The sequence below is a fragment of the Palaemon carinicauda genome, chromosome 19 (genome assembly GCF_036898095.1).
Source record: "Palaemon carinicauda isolate YSFRI2023 chromosome 19, ASM3689809v2, whole genome shotgun sequence".
NCBI lineage: Eukaryota > Metazoa > Arthropoda > Malacostraca > Decapoda > Palaemonidae > Palaemon > Palaemon carinicauda.
This window is the reverse complement of record NC_090743.1, coordinates 129,477,855-129,494,587: the sequence shown is the minus strand read 5'-3', so window position 1 is coordinate 129,494,587 and position 16,733 is coordinate 129,477,855. Positions and strand designations below refer to the sequence as shown.

The window sequence follows — 16,733 nt, the reverse complement described above, 5'->3', positions numbered from 1 at the left end:
GAAATAATAATAATAATAATAATAATAATAATAATAAATTCGCAAGAAAGGTTTGAATTCTAGTCAAAAGTTTTAACTTGCATTTTGGGATAATGAGTTAACCTTAACATTGTCATTTTAATAGTTCAGTATACTGTACATGTTTTCTTTTGTGTTGATAAGACTATAAACTTAAGTAATTGTTATATATAACTGACAACTCTACTGCCTCACAAAAAAGGAGGACTAAGGTAAAACATATATCTATATTTCTTCTATATATTCAGCTTCGAATTCCACACTGCACAACATTCCCGCAGTATTTCAATCTATTAACAAATACTACACATCACATATTACGTATAATTTAGATAAAATTATCCCAACAGTTCCATACCGGAGATTCATAATGAATTCGTTACGTCATTTCCTGCTCCGGTTAAATAGCTTTCTATACGCACATTAAATCATTCTCCTCCTTCTATTTTCCTTCTATGAGATGTCATCATCTATAGAGCAAAAAGTCAATTAAATTTGGAGATCATTTGGAAATTGCCATCTAAAGTTCCATCAGGTAGGCCTAAGTTGCAGATCAAAGTGTTGGCCAACATGGGAGTAAGTTGTTAGAGAGAGAGAGAGAGAGAGAGAGAGAGAGAGAGAGAGAGAGAGAGAGAGAGAGAGAGAGAGAGAGATCCTTTGTCTACCTTTTACCCATCATCCTTTTCTCACACAATGACACAAGGTCTCAGAGTTGAAAACATAACCTTGAAAGTGGATAAGTTTGAAAACTTCCCTGTATTAGACTATAGTTGAAAACATCCTTTGAAAATGAGTCAGGTTGAAAAGATATTGAAATGCACATCAACACGATCATTCATTAACTTTAAACAAACACACATGTGTAAAGTATCGCATATATTAAACTACACCTGTATACACATTTCAGATGGTTTGAAGGCAAGTTCATTAAGCACGAGCTTGCATAACTAAACGATTATCAACGCCCAGTTCCAGATATCACATTAGGAATTTCTTTGAAATCAATATGAAAAAGAACATAAAGAGATATAATAACTAGATCTAGGTGATAGTTAGTCGGGAAACCTAGGCCGATATAGGATAACTACGTTATAGAGAGGCTTCAAATAACTAGATCTAGGCGACACTGGTCAGGAAACCTAGGCCTAGGTCACTGCGAGTCTTCAAGTTTCCAAGAAGCTATACAACTTTTCCCACTTTCATTGATCCTTCAGAAATTTACATAAAAATCTTAAGGGAAAATACCGTTTGTCGTTAAGAAACATTATCATTTAATAGACCATTTACGTAACACGTGATGGCACAATACGATCGTCTGTTTTTAGGAAGAGAGAGAGAGAGAGAGAGAGAGAGAGAGAGAGAGAGAGAGAGAGAGAGAGAGAGAGAGAGAGAATTGTGCTATTTCATTTTTACAGGGCAATGTTCACAAACACCTAGATCTAAGCATATACCGTTAATATACAATAAATAATTTTATAGCAAACTTTCAACAGGAGTAGGAGATGGTGAATGGAGAAGAATTGAATTAAAAGCTCAAGATAGAGACGACTGGCGAAATCTAACCGAGGTCTTTTGCGACAATAGGCGTAGAGGATGATAATGATGGTGATCAGAAATAAAGAATATAAACAACTGACAGATAATTTGTCAATTTATCGACAAAATTTCTTTTCTACCCTTACAAAGAGGAAAGTGGCCACTGAACAATTACAGTCCCGTAACCCCTTGGGTGATGAAGAATTGTTCGGTAATCTCAGTGTTGTCATGTGTATGAGGACAGAGGAGAATATGTAAATAAGCCAGACTATTTAGTATGTGTAGGCAAATGGAAAATAAACCTTAACCAGAGAGAAGGATCCAATGTAGTAATGTCAGGGCAGTCAAAAGACACCATAACTCTCTAGTGGTAGTATCTCAACGGGTGGCTGGTGCCCTGGTCAACCTACTACCTATGACAATAAAAGATGACTACGTTATAGAGAGGCTTCAAATAACTAAATCTAGGCGGCACTGGTCAGGAAACCTAGCCCTCCTACGTCACTGAGAGTCTTCAAGTTCCCGAGAAGCAAGACAACTTTTCCCACTTTCCCTGATTCTTAATAAATTTACTAAGAAATCTTGAGGGAAAATTAGTTTGTCGTTAAGAAATATTATCATTTAATAGACCATTTACGTTACAAATTTATTTACGTGGCACGTGATGGCACAATACAATCGTCTGTTTTAGGAAGAGAGAGAGAGAGAGAGAGAGAGAGAGAGAGAGAGAGAGAGAGAGAGAGAGAGAGAGAGAGAGAGAGAGAGAGAATTGTGCTAATTCAGTGGCTGAGGACTATGAAACGTTGAGTAGGATATGAATGGAGAAGAATTGAATTAAAAGCTCAAGATAGAGACGACTGGCAAAATCTATCCGAGGCCCTTTGCGTCAATAGGCGTAGGAAGAGATGATGATCAGAAATAAAGAATATAAACAACTGACAGATAATTTGTCAATTCATCGACAAAGCCACCTGGCTTACTTTCAGTTTAGCGAATTTGACAAGTTAAAAAATCAAAGAAATATAGGTAGACTAGGCCTATTATGAACATAAATACGATTCAAAAATTTCGAGGTATATATATATATATATATATATATATATATATATATATATATATATATATATATATATATATATATATATGTGTGTGTGTGTGTGTGTGTGTGTTTATTAAAATTCGCGTGTTTCAAGTTAAATATGTACAAAAGGTAGGCCTATACAAACACTGTCACGGAGAACCATTTTGATAATAGGCCTATTGATTTGGGCAATTATTTCTAATGGTAGGTCTATAGTAAAAAATAATACTGAATTTATTCCTTTCTTAGACAGTTCTTGTATAGTTTATATGACTTGTCTGGGAAATATACAGGATTTATAATGGTTAATTATAACATATATATATATATATATATATATATATATATATATATATATATATATATATATATATATATATATATATACATAACAGGATGAATTATAAATTATAACAAATAAAAAAATATCTAAACAAAAGCTAAAACAATCAAAATTGGCTATTAACTATAAAATTCTAAATTATTTCGCATAAAAACATCAAAAAAATATTAAAAATCTTTGTGGTTTAACCAACAAAATTTCTTTTATAAAACAACAGACATTCAAGAAAAAAAAGAAAACTTCACATTAAACAAACTATTAAAAAATACACAGACTACACACGATGGCAAAGATGAAACGGACGTACACACAAGCACAAATACACAAACACAACCTGTCAATTCAACAGATGGTGTCCTACTGCCACCTTGTTAACAGGCTAACAGCGGGGATACCGGCAGCCATGTTCACCTGTTACTGACATCCGATTCTAAATCTCTTACGTTTTATCCACTTCCTGTGAGTTAATTATTCCATTATTGAATTACAATTACCCATAATTTTCTGTATTATTATCTTTATTAAGTTATTCGTTGTTTCTTAAGGCTCGGGTGATTCATTTGGTAGGAAAATTAAGAGCTTGATTTCGTACGTTTGGCAGCTACGTTCGTCATTCAAAGTGCCCGAGGTCATCCTATGCAGTATGCAAGGATGACGTTTATTATCCACGAGTCGTGAAGGTGTTTGGGGTACCGGGATTGCCTCTCTCTCTCTCTCTCTCTCTCTCTCTCTCTCTCTCTCTCTCTCTCTCTCTCTCTCTCTCTCTCTCCTGTCGTACCCCGCATACTGAACAGAGGATTTAAGGTGGGGATAAATCCACTTCCTCTCGTTAGATCCAAAGTAAATCTAATTTATAAAAAAAGATTTACAATGAGATTTAATTCATCGAAATTCAGAAAGATAAAGAAATATATGAGGTATAATATCACGGCTTTAGTATATAAAAGTATAAAACTTAACCTCTTAGGTAGCCTATTTATGGCTAGGGTGATAAATTAGTATGATATTTCTATGCCATAAAATATAAATAATGAATTTTCAAATTTTGTTTTTTTCATACCACAGATAAAACTTCCCCAAAATATGTTTATGATCGTTGTTATCATTATTGATACTTCTACTATAACTGCTAACAGTAATAATCATAAAACACACACACACACACACACACACACACACACACACATATATATATATATATATATATATATATATATATATATATATATATATATATATATATATATATATATATATGTTTACCAAAAGCTCTCCTTCCCATGCTTGTCCTTCTTTTAATTTATGAAATGTAAAATGACACTTTCTCTAAAGTTAAAAGTATTTAAGCCAGGTTGTCTTATCAGTACTAACTTGTGCATCAGAAACTTGGAGTCTTACTAAAGCTTTAAAACATACGCTATTTAAAACTCGAAGAGCTGTTGAAAGAATAATGTTGGGAATAACACTGAGAGACAGAAAATGTGCAACATGGATACGAGAGAAAACTAAAGTAGAGGATATTCTAACATGTAATAAGAATGACAGACAATAGATGGACATAAAGAATAACAGAATGGGTCTTTAGAGATTGCAATAGAAGCAAGGGAAGGAAGAAAAGATGATGTATTGACAAACTAAGAAAATTTGCCTGTATGAAGTGACATATTCTAATCACTAGAAGCAAAGCTGCAACCCTAGTTGGAAAAGCAAGATGCTATAAGCCCAAGGGCTACAACAAGGAAAAATAGCCCAGTACGGAAAGAAAACAAGGAAATGAATACATTACAAAAGAAGTAATTCAATCAAAATAAAATATTTTAAGAATAGTAACAACATTAAATCAGATCTTTCATATATAAACTATTAAAACTTAAAAAACAAAACAAAAGGAAGATAAATAAGATAGAACGGCGGGCCCGAGTGTACCCTCAAGCAATAGAACTCTAATCCAAGACAGTGGAAGGCAAATGGTACAGAGGCTATGGCACTACCCAAGACTAGAGAACAATGGTTTGATTTTGGAGTGTCCTTCTCCTAGAAGACCGGCTTACCATAGCTAAAGAGTCTCTTCTACCTTTATTATTATCATTATTGTAAATAATTGCTAAGCTACAACCCTATTTGGAAAAGCAGGATGCTATAAGTCCAGGGGCTCCAACAGGGAAAATAGCTCAGTGAGGAAAGGAAACTAGGAAAAATAAAATATTTCAAGAACAGTAACATTAAAATACATACCTCCTATATAAACTATAAAAACTTTAACAAAATAGGAGGAAGAGAAATATGATAGAAGTGTGTGCCCGAGTGTACCCTCAAGTAAGAGAGCTCCAACACAAGACAGTGGAAGGCCATGGTACAGAGGCCATGGCATTACCCAAGACTAGAGAACAATGGTTTGATTTTGGAGTGTCCTTCTCCTAGATGAGCTGCTTACCATAGCTACAAAGTCTCTTCTTCCCTTACCAAGACACTTCCCGAAGAATTACGGGAACCGTTGTTTACGAATGATTTAGTCATTTTAGTAAACTCAAAAGAAGAGCTGCAAGAAAGGTTACTAGCATAGGGAGGAGCTATAGAAAGGGAAAATTGAAGGTTAATAATGGAAACACATAAATAACTAAGGGGCTCTCAGTAGAAAGCATGCCTTCGCCACGTCAAGCAGTCTTGTTTTGCTATCAACTCCACTGCGTACTTGTACTTCGATGTATTTTCTTCAAAATTTAAAGGATTTGTCCTTGAGTCATACCCTACATGTCAACCAAGTTTTGTAGAAATTGATCTGGTAGTTTTTGCATAATGATGCTCACAAACAAAAAAAAAAAACTAACAAAATATTTGTCACTTACTTAACATTGCAACTATTTTCAAAATACTGTTACGTACTAACCCTTGTACATTGATTTACTTTATCTAAATCGTTAAAGTTTCATCCTTGGGTCATACCCAACAAGAATACCAAATTTGGTAAAAACTGGTACCGTAAATTTTGTGTAAAGTCCCTCACAAAAAAATATATAAATGACAAGAGTGAATACATACCCTTCGCAAATCAATTTTGGTGAGGGCAATAATTACTGGTAGAGAAGGAAATGAAGAATTAACATGAAAATAGAAGATGGTACAATGCCAAAACATAACAATGAGTTTAAATACTTGGAATCAATAATAGAGATACTGAGTATTCAGAGATAGAGTGAAAGAAGCATGACAAAAATGGAGATAAGTAATTGGAGTGGTTTTAAACAAATTACAGTATATGTATTCATATTCACATATAGATAAATAAGCATATATAAATATATATATATATATATATATACAATATATATATATATATATATATATATATATATATATATATATATATATACTGTATGTATGTATATACATACACACATATATATATATATATATATATATATATATATATATATATATATATATATATATAATGTATGTATATATATATATATATATATATATATATATATATATATATATATATATATGAGATGATGATGATGATACTATATATATATTTATATATATATATATATATATATATATATATATATATAATAAATAATTTATGAATGTATACTAAAGTATCCTATAAAATTCCGTGCTAAGCTATTTGCATGAAATACTGGATGGCTCCAAAATAAATTAACCACAGACATCAGGGCTACAATCCTACTCATATAAAAGCTGACTCACAAGCAGCACATTGAACCCCTATAATCCCTGCACCATTAACACTAACCTTGCAGACTCTCTCTGGCCTTAAGGAAATTATCATTTATGACATTAATTGCACAGTTCTTCTCTTGAATATTTCAGCACTTTTATTCCATATAACTAAACAACATAAAAAAGTATTTTCAATTATCCATTTCGCCTTTAAAACTAATGCAAAAGTTATATACAGTATAGTTTAGCTGAAAATGTAGTACAGTATTCAAATATTATTCAGTATCTCAAGCTAGATTCAATACTCTATGGAAAAAAAATTAAAGACTGAAAATATGCAATGCCCTGTTACATCACATCCATGTTGCATTACTTCTCAAAACTGTGAGAAAATAAACGATACTGATGATAAGCGAGACTTGGGTTAATACAACACAAAAAGGTCGCGAGATATTAAATAAAATAGAAACACTCTTATTACTTCATTTGAAATAATGGTCGTAAGTGTGTACAAACTTAAGCCCGTCAAGGCGTAAACTGCAAACCATCTTTCTACTACCGAGAAAACTAATCTCAAACTAATGGCACTACTACAAATACAAGCAACACTTACCCTTATCACTTGGCACTAAACACTCTACTCAGTTTCATACCAGTCATATAAGGATAGCCAATACATTGCTGCCTGTGGATAAAGTAAGTCAGAACTTTGGTAATTTGTAAAACAGAATTTCAAAAATAAAATCTAATATTTTTCTATAATTACCTCTAGGTCACATTGCAAGCTACAGTTATCAATAATGTATAATAGTAAGCAAATAGCAAAGTAGTATGGCTTAGAAATGTGATGCGGCTGACAGTTTAGATTAAGCGTAGTAAAACCACATGATGCCGATCAGTCTGTAGGCTTTGTCATGAATAGTTGAAGGGCTGAGAGAAAATCATACTTTTTGGATCTTTTCGGCAACTTTCTGTATAGAGAAAAAGGCCTACATGCACTAGTCCAGGTGTGTGAATTTACGGTACAGTACTTGGCTCGCGGGGTGGCTCTAGTTTGCCCCAAGTACTAAAGGGACTAGAGGAAATGCTTCAGGTGCTCTTTAGAACTTGCCTTTTCATCCTCATTTTTATAATAAATACAACTCAGTATTGTTTATTTTATTTTCTTACCTGATGTTTCTATCAGTCAATTAACTCAATAATTCTACTGTACTGCTCTTACACTAATCTGCATAAAGCTTAACATAATGTATAGAACGGGAGGATTTGGCCCTAATGTGTCCGCAAGTTTCTTTTTATTGCAAGTTGTATTATAAGGATTTAAATTAGCTGTTAGTTGCCGACTTACCCCTTGCCAACCACCGGGTGATTGTTGAAGGTAGCTATGTTATTAGTATACCATTGTACATTATTGATAACATTACCTTAAAATGTGCTCCAGAGGTGGTAATATTTAGCAAAATAATTAAATATTTACAATTTCCATCTCCAAAATAAAAATCTTTTTACCCAAAATGTTATATGCTATATATTTCTATGACATGGTTGATAAGTAAATCCATGAAAATAAACCCCTTTGTAATAGTTTTCAAAATGTTTATGGGAAAATGCCATCCTTAAAGTGTAGATTCTCCTCCAGTTTGTCTTTTCCCATTCTCTGGCCCTCTTAAAACCTTCAAGATCATATCTATTAAATCCTCACTTATGCTTTCATTACTACCAGACATGCACTTGAGAAGGCGTGCAACAGTAAAAACTCTTTAGACTAAGTAACGTGGATCCTTTTCATGCTCCCCGTTCTCCAGAGTTTGCCTTCACACTTCAATAATATTATTAAGACACAGTAATTGTATCAATTCATAAATTCAATACTGGTAATGCTGTGCTCATCATACATACATACATGCATATACCAAGGCACTTCCCCCAATTTTGGGGGGTAGCCGACATCAACAAGTGAAAAAAAAAAGGGGGGGGGGGCACCTCTGATCTCTACGTTCCTCCCAGCCAAACAAGAGACTCAACCGAGTTCAGCTGGTACTGCTAGGGTGCCACAGCCACAGATGAAGCTTCATAAAGCTGAATCCCCTACTGCTGCTACCTCCGCGGTCATCTAAGGCATCCGAGGAAGCAGCAGTTGACTTTTGTAAAATTCTTTCTGAGTATTAGCAGCTCTGCTACAAGATCTTAAACAATCAGGTTAGTCCAAATGCAAGATAAAAGGCTGTAATTGAGGAGACATTAAGAATAAATTTGAAATAAAAAAATCTTTAAAGGAACTTGAGAAATCTGCTGTGAATTAAAGAGAAACTGCCAATTCCCTATTATTATTATTGCTTGCTAAGCTACAACCCTAGTTAGAAAAGCAGGATGCTATAAGCCCAGGGGTTCCAACAAGGAAAATAGCCCAGTGAGGAAAGAAAACAAGGAAAAATAAAATATTTTTAAGAACAGTAACAACATTAAAATAAATATTTCCTATATAATCTGTAAAAACTAACAAAACAAGAGGAAGAGAAATAATGTAGCAAAGGGGTTAAGTAATGTTTGGTTTGTATAATAAATTAAATCATGACCACTACTAAATGCCAGACTCAGTTGTCCCTTCCGCTTCGTCCTGACCATCACTGAAACTAAAAGGCAATGGAGCCTTATAATTCCGAAAAGCTAATAGTGAGTGAGTATACCAGCTTTCCCAAAACCCGACATTTCAAGTAGCTAAAAAATCAAAAGCAATTTCTCTCTTGGTTTTCATGACAATAAACTTCTGCATCTGTTTACAAGTTTCTATGCACTAAATGCCGCAGTAACCAGATCTGGTACTGTATGCCTCGACTGTAGATCCCGAAGCTGTTGGTATAGTACACAAACATATCGCTTGGTATTCACGGGAGATAATCCCTGCAAGTGGTAGGTGGATGATTTCCATTTCATAAGTTTTCTCTTGCAATATGCAATTTCATTTACTATTGGTTTTAAAAATTACAAATTTGCAAGTGCTGGTCTAAAGACTTTGCTGGCATTAACAATATCTTGATTTAAAATCATTCCTTAAAGCCCTTGTTCCATCATTACTTAATGTCATTTGGCTTTTACCTCCTGCTTTTGCTGCCAAGGTAAGGTACTCTCTCTTCTTCCATTATCAACTTTCCCTTCTACAGTACTCCCTTTCTTACAAATTGAACTATGTAAGGATACCCAACCCCACCTGGCCTAAGCACTTACCAATAAAATCACCTTAAAACAAAACACTTCCAAAACTATCGTACTCGACAAAACGAGAAATGACCAATAAGGGAGGTCACCTAGTTATAAATGGATTCCCCCACTCGTGTCATGTCTCCACAGAACACCAACTTGCTCCCCCAACTCTGTCTCTTTCTCTCTTTGTTTCTATACAAATTGGCGTCTACTGTATATAATGTATCTAGAAATATTCTAACATTTGTTTTACACCACCAATGAGGCAAGATTGAAGGCGTGTTTTCTGTATAGTATAAAGGTTTCCTTCATCCTAAATATGGTAAATGAGCAAGGGCCCTTCTACGCTCATACACCATGCTGCCGCTACACACATTGTGGCCCGCACACTATTGCGATGGACCCTTCAGTCGTTCTCCTGCTTCAAGCTCACCATATGGCCACCTTCATAGCCAAGCTAAGGCAGCTACCTGCAATGTGAACAGGTGCTTCTTAGAAGGTAAAAAAGAGAGAGAGAGAGAGAGAGAGAGAGAGAGAGAGAGAGAGAGAGAGAGAGAGAGAGAGAGAGAGAGAGAGAGAGAGAGAGAGAATTATTAGAAATATACTAAATTATATAAGAACAGAGTGAAAAAGACACACAGACAGTAAGAGGGAGTGGTTAGAGAGCAGACAGGTGATCTGTGGAGACATGATACCAATGGGGGAATCTGTTTAAAACCTGGTGCCCTTCCTTATCGAGCAGTAGTTGAGATTTCTTTGATGGAGTGAGAAAAGTCTCCTACATCACAACATATGCCTTTCCCTAAAACTGATGATCTGGCTGACTGCTAAGTTCAAAATGACTAGGTGCTGAGAGTTATCAGACTAGATTTATGGATTTGTACTAAATAGCCCAAGTTACACAGCGAGATATAAGTTAAAAGAGGTTGGACATCGAGATGAGAGAAAGAAGAGATAAAGCTCGGGGACAAAGGAGCTTGGAAACAAACTACTGTAATCTTGGATTGATATGTATGGTAACTGCTCAGGTAGCAGCAGTATAGGAGCCGGCATATGAAGCTTCCTTTGTGGTGGAAGATGGGGGGGAAGGTGGGCTGTGGCACTGTAGCAGTACCAACTAAACTCGGCCAAGTCCCTTGTCAGGCAAGGAGGAGCAAAGAGAACAAAATACCCCTTTGTTTCTATTGATGTTGGGCATTCGCCAAAATTGGGGGAAATTCCATGGTAGATGGTTGCATGGACTACATGGTCTTTGTTCAACTACCTAACAGCTGAAAAGCATGGTGCACAATGTTCTCTATTTCTTCACGAAGTAAAACAAAAACAAAGATAATAATTTCCTCAGATATGTTCAAATGAGATGAATATCCAGATCATAACAACAATAAAATCTGTAAAAAGATAACAACTCTTTTAAACTCAACAACACAAAATAACTAGGACGTTGACAACTATAACCTTGGAACAAGCCACTGTACCTAAAGCATCAGGTGAATAAAACAAACATATCTAAGAGTATATATATTCATATCTCAAGGTTGTACAGTTTTCTCATGATACAAAATTTCTTGTCAATAATGGAAACTAAATTGAAACCAAAAAGGTATAATAATTGTTATTCATATAAAAGGTTTGTCATACTCTGGCTCAATGGGTTTTTTCTTTTTAAAAATATATGTATATATACTTTATATATATATATTCATCTATCATTTACATATTCATCCACAATACATATATTTTGAAGCAATTTACATATACTGTATACGACTAATCTTTCACGTCCTATGTACATAAAAAAGGTGACCTCAAAAGCCAAATATATAACATACAAAACACACACTATTCAATACAAGAATATGATATGAATTATGATATGAAAAGTATTGCACAAAATGCAAATAGAATGAAGAAATCATGAGTACCAAACAAGATGTATCAGTAATCTTGAATAAACAGGTAAACATATTGTTCCTTTTTAAAGGTCCCTCATGAATGGCAGAGGCGAGGCAAGGGACAGTGAAAATGCCCTAGAGACTGACCATATGTCAGCTTCTAGCACAAGCCCCTCTCCACCCAAGCTTGGACCAGGGAGGGCCAGGCAATGGCTGCTGATGACTCAGCAGATAGACCTATGAGCTCCCCAAAACTACCCAACCCTAGCTCACAAGGATGGTAAAGTTGCAGACACTAATGGCACTAACGAGTCTGAGCAGGACTCTAACCCCCGACTGGCAAACACCAGGCACAGACGTTACCAATCAGGCCATAACAACCCATCCCTTCTTGGGTAGAAAGCTAGTTAGTTGACAGACCTAACAACAGCTGCTCGGAGAAGCATAAATTGCTTTGTGCTTGATTTGAACTGGTGGGTGAAATAAAAGAACGCTACTCCTAACAAAATAAGAGCTAAGTCTACGTCTTATCTAAGCATTTCACTCCACGTATCAACCAAACGGAGATCTAACTTGGTCGTCTTCCATTTGAACAGGGACCTGAATGGTGAAAGCTCTAGCTACTATGTCCCTCAAAAATAAAGTGCATCAAATAAATCTGGTTGTCTATTGAACAATAATGACTTCAGTATATACAGTACATACGATCACTATACGTACATCAAGTTCAGAGCTTTTTTACTTGGTAAAAAATCAATAAACAAATAAATTTGTAATCTGTACTAACCAGGGTTGATATGTTTTACTCCCTGGGATCAGATGTCTTAAGGCATGAATCTTATCTGATGATTGTCTGAGTTCTGTTGTGATTACATACAATCACAAAATAAGTGATGCCTAAAGCAAAGACGAGGGGATACCAGCTTGTTTGCCACATGGCCTACAAATTCTACAGATTCTAAACTAAGGACAGCTCTCTTCTCTACAGCAATCTCTACTGATCTAAGACACTCTGGTCTAACTAACACAAATATCAGCATTTTTTTATAAACACCTCAGAAATAAGGTCTGGTTCCAGTGAGGACGGCTTCCAAGCCCTGCAAAGCGTAAAGCCTCTCCTGGCCAAGTCAAATCACGCTACTGTATTTGGAAAAATTAAAAAATAGGCAATCTCCAATGCATGGTTCCAAGATGAAATTTCTAAAACCGTTACTTATGTAGACATCTAATGCTGCTATAACATTTCTTTTCAAGACCTGTTAATGTGTCTCTGATTACGGCATGTCATTAGCAAATAACCACAAACCACGTGAAGATGTAAACTACATATTGAATTGATAAGAAAAATTATGTATACATTTAAAAAAATTATCCTCTTCATACAATGTGGCAAATGAGATATCATCTTGAACATTAATCAAACCATATTTAATAACATTTATCATATAACATAACCTTAATGCTGCTAAAACAACCAATAGCCAAACAGAAGGCTGGCTCCCTTTTTCGGCAAAGAGCTCAATCATTGATGCCAAAAATTATTAGTACGATAAAGTTCAACAGTTTACTACCTTTCCTCTGAACAAGGAAACAAGGAAGACACATTAACAAACAACAATAGCAATGCATACTGACATGAACTGCTATGTAACCTATGGTAGAACAGCAAGCCATGAAATTAAAATTCAAGAAAGTTGTCTAACATTAAAAGTGCTATCCAAACCCTCATAAAATGAGCAAATATGAGGGAATAAATTACAAAACACTCACGAACAACAGAAATGAAAAAGGCGCCTCACTCAAACACATTAGTCATGCAAGAAATCGTGAAAAATATAAAGTAAAAAATCCATCGCTAAAAACCCAGCCAGAGATGTAAATTTTGCAACTACTGTATCAATAAACAAGCATTGCACATTACAGGTCACATACAATCTAACATACATAAACATTTAAATGCTATAACAAAGAAAGAACTGATTTTCTCTAAAAAGAAACGGCTTTACCAGAAAAAAATTAATATCTAAATCACACTAAATAATCATCACAAAATGAGATAGCATAGGTAACAAAGCTGAATAAATAATGTTTGCCATTTTTTCCCACATGTCAATCAGCAAACCATAATAATATCTACCTTAAACAATTCAGCAATTATCACAAAACAGAAAAAGAAATTGGGGAATGTTACACAAATTTCCACGTTCCTACTCAACCAAATGTTATGTAACAAAAATTTCCAAGTTCTCAACCAAATGTTATGCAACGGAAATATCCTAGGCTAGACAGAAGCACCAAAATATTAAATACGAGGAAAGTCACCAACATGAGCAATGATTCCCATTGCAAAATATATTCCGTGCATCTGTGGATGGATGCCAAAATACACATACACATTTGGTACTTATCTTTTGGATGAAAATAACCCACATCAACCCACAAATTTAAATCAAAATTATTCTATAGAAATGTAACCAAAATAATGCCTGTCTCAAACTCTTATATTTGAGTTAGTTAAAAAGATCTGTTCTCATATAAAGGAAGTGAGAGAAGTCGCGATTAGATGGACGAGAAATTGAGGACATGATATGACACTTGGTGCGCCATCCATTCACAAAGCTTTATAGAAAATTTATTCCGCTTTCTAATGCTATTTTCAGTTTCTTTCTATCTCTATTCCTTTGTGAGTTACACTAGGATATGAAAGCATAAGTAGGCTGACATGCGACGTCATTGCTCACCATACAACAGTACGCAAGTCCCGATCCTGACAGCTATTTTATCCCGACTAGGACAACCAGAGGCTTAAATGCATTAGGTAAAGTAGTCGAACTTTGGTAAAAGGCATCACAAAGTAAATGAACTAAAAAACTCTAGTACCACAGTTACTGACTTAGATAAAACTGAACCTTTCGATATTGCTGAGAACAACTTAATCCAGCAACTCTTTTTAAGTAGAAAGTTATCAACATTTCAAGTCATGCTTAAACCACATCCCATTTACTTTATCAGTGGAAATATTAAGCAACTGTCCTGGGTCTTAGTCATCAGTTTTGTAATTATGTATTTTCATCAATTTTGGCTCTTCTCTTTTCCTTTGCATGAGATCATTTTATCAGCACTTCTGTTGAAATGTAACCGTCTAAACAAATGCACCAAAAGATAATTACCCCAATCGAAGTGCAACATTTTAATTCACCAACTAACACACAAATTGAGCAATGGTTTGAATAAAAATTAGTAAATGAACAACTTGGACAAAAAAGACCTAAAGCTGTTCATTATAAGTATAAGAAAAGCCCATTCTAAAATCAGAGAGAAATAATAATTCATTTTAAGTTTGTTAGATTCAGTAATTAAATAGAGCATAGGATCCCATTTTATAAAATCAGTATCTGATTCAATGCCCAAAAACCTATGACTATCAACAGTATTTCTCTAAATGAGTTTTCCCTAAAAAATCAATGCACTTAATAGTGCCCAAAAAAACACCAAGATTCTTCAAAATTATTTAGCTTTGTAGATTTCAAAATATATTCTACCTTTGACCACTTATCATATGTAGATTCTCCATTAATTGTTAGATAATATTTTACCAACTGCTGTATGCAAAGCACCCTTTAAATAAAGTTAACCTTCTTGATGTGTCTTCTAAGTGAATACTTTGTCTCCATATTTCTCACCCTTTCAATTCTTCTCATGATGCATATGGTATGCAAACAATTCTCTCTCTATAAGTTTCAATTAATTTCATCTACAACAATTTGTCTGACACCAGGAAAACCCTTGTACAAACAAACAAACAAATATTTTTATCATACCTACAAAAAAAAAAACTTAATCTTACACAATAACAAGCTTAAGCTCAATTGCATGAGTTCAAAAACCATAAATCTAATTAAAATACCGTCTCAAATTTCAACAAACATCCAACATAAATATTTTTTTTAAGTGAAATTTCAGCCCACATTAAAACATACAAAGGGAATCTGAAGTCAGTCGATCTAAAATACCTTATTCCTAAAAACAACAAATCCTTGAATTTCAAACATGAGAAAACAAGATGAAAGGCATTGCTTGTTACAGTGGTTTTGAAATGCTTCCACATCCCTCAAATGCACACAAATAATTCTGATCAATCATTCTTGCTAGTTACTCGATCTTCTCAAGACAGGTAAACATAGTGACAATGTATTTGTGAAATTCCCTAAAACAGTTTCTAAGAGTATGGTCAATTTAATATTTGTTATTAGATCAGCAGAAACTTAGAACCTAGTTCAGTATTACCAGAGACCCTATCTTGCAGATAGTGTAAGTAAGAACTAATAGAAATTAAGTAGACCTACAACAAATGTTCCCTTGAATACTGGAATTTATGAAAATAAAAATCTTCATTGTATATTCATTAAAGCTGAAATATAATACAGGTTGTAATTCATCTGTGTATCTTATTTGCATAGTAATTACCCCTATTTTAACTACAGTATCAACACATTTTAACTATCCCATGAATTTCCAAATCTTTGTTCTGGAGTAAACAGCAATGTCTCCTTGAGACACCTCTGGTAATATAATAAAACAACTACACCAACTCAAAGTAATGAAAACAAGAACAGCCAGGGATCATAGGAAAACAATACATATAATACTCAATACTGCTAAAACAAATAAAACACCCATTGAAAAACTAAAATCCCAAAGCTCTTCCAATTTCAAGCACCAAATTGCACGGTGCGTCTTACCAAACTGCCCAGTGAAATGAAGGTATTTCTATTACATTTATACAATCATGTATCTCCTAATTCTAGCAATGACAGCAAAAACAAAACAGGTCTCTTATTTCCTACTCATCCTATCATCATCTTGCAAAAATTTAATTTTTCAGACTTACTTCCTTACATAAAGTAAATGAATGCCTCTTTTAAGTTTAACAGAAACACCAAGTGCACGTCAGTGTACTGAATTTTAG

General features: G+C 34.3%; 1 protein-coding gene across 5 annotated transcripts in view; it reads right to left on the bottom strand.

Annotated features, from left to right (window-relative positions):
• sbm (sobremesa) overlaps window positions 1-3,341 on the bottom strand; it is a 102,977-nt gene extending 99,636 nt beyond the window's left edge. For all 5 annotated transcript variants that reach the window (XM_068393987.1, XM_068393988.1, XM_068393985.1 and 2 more), the window contains exon 1: window positions 3,261-3,341. The gene's annotated coding sequence lies outside the window, so the exon portion shown is untranslated. The remainder of the gene's footprint in view (window positions 1-3,260) is intronic.
• Between the last annotated feature and the right edge of the window lie 13,392 nt (window positions 3,342-16,733).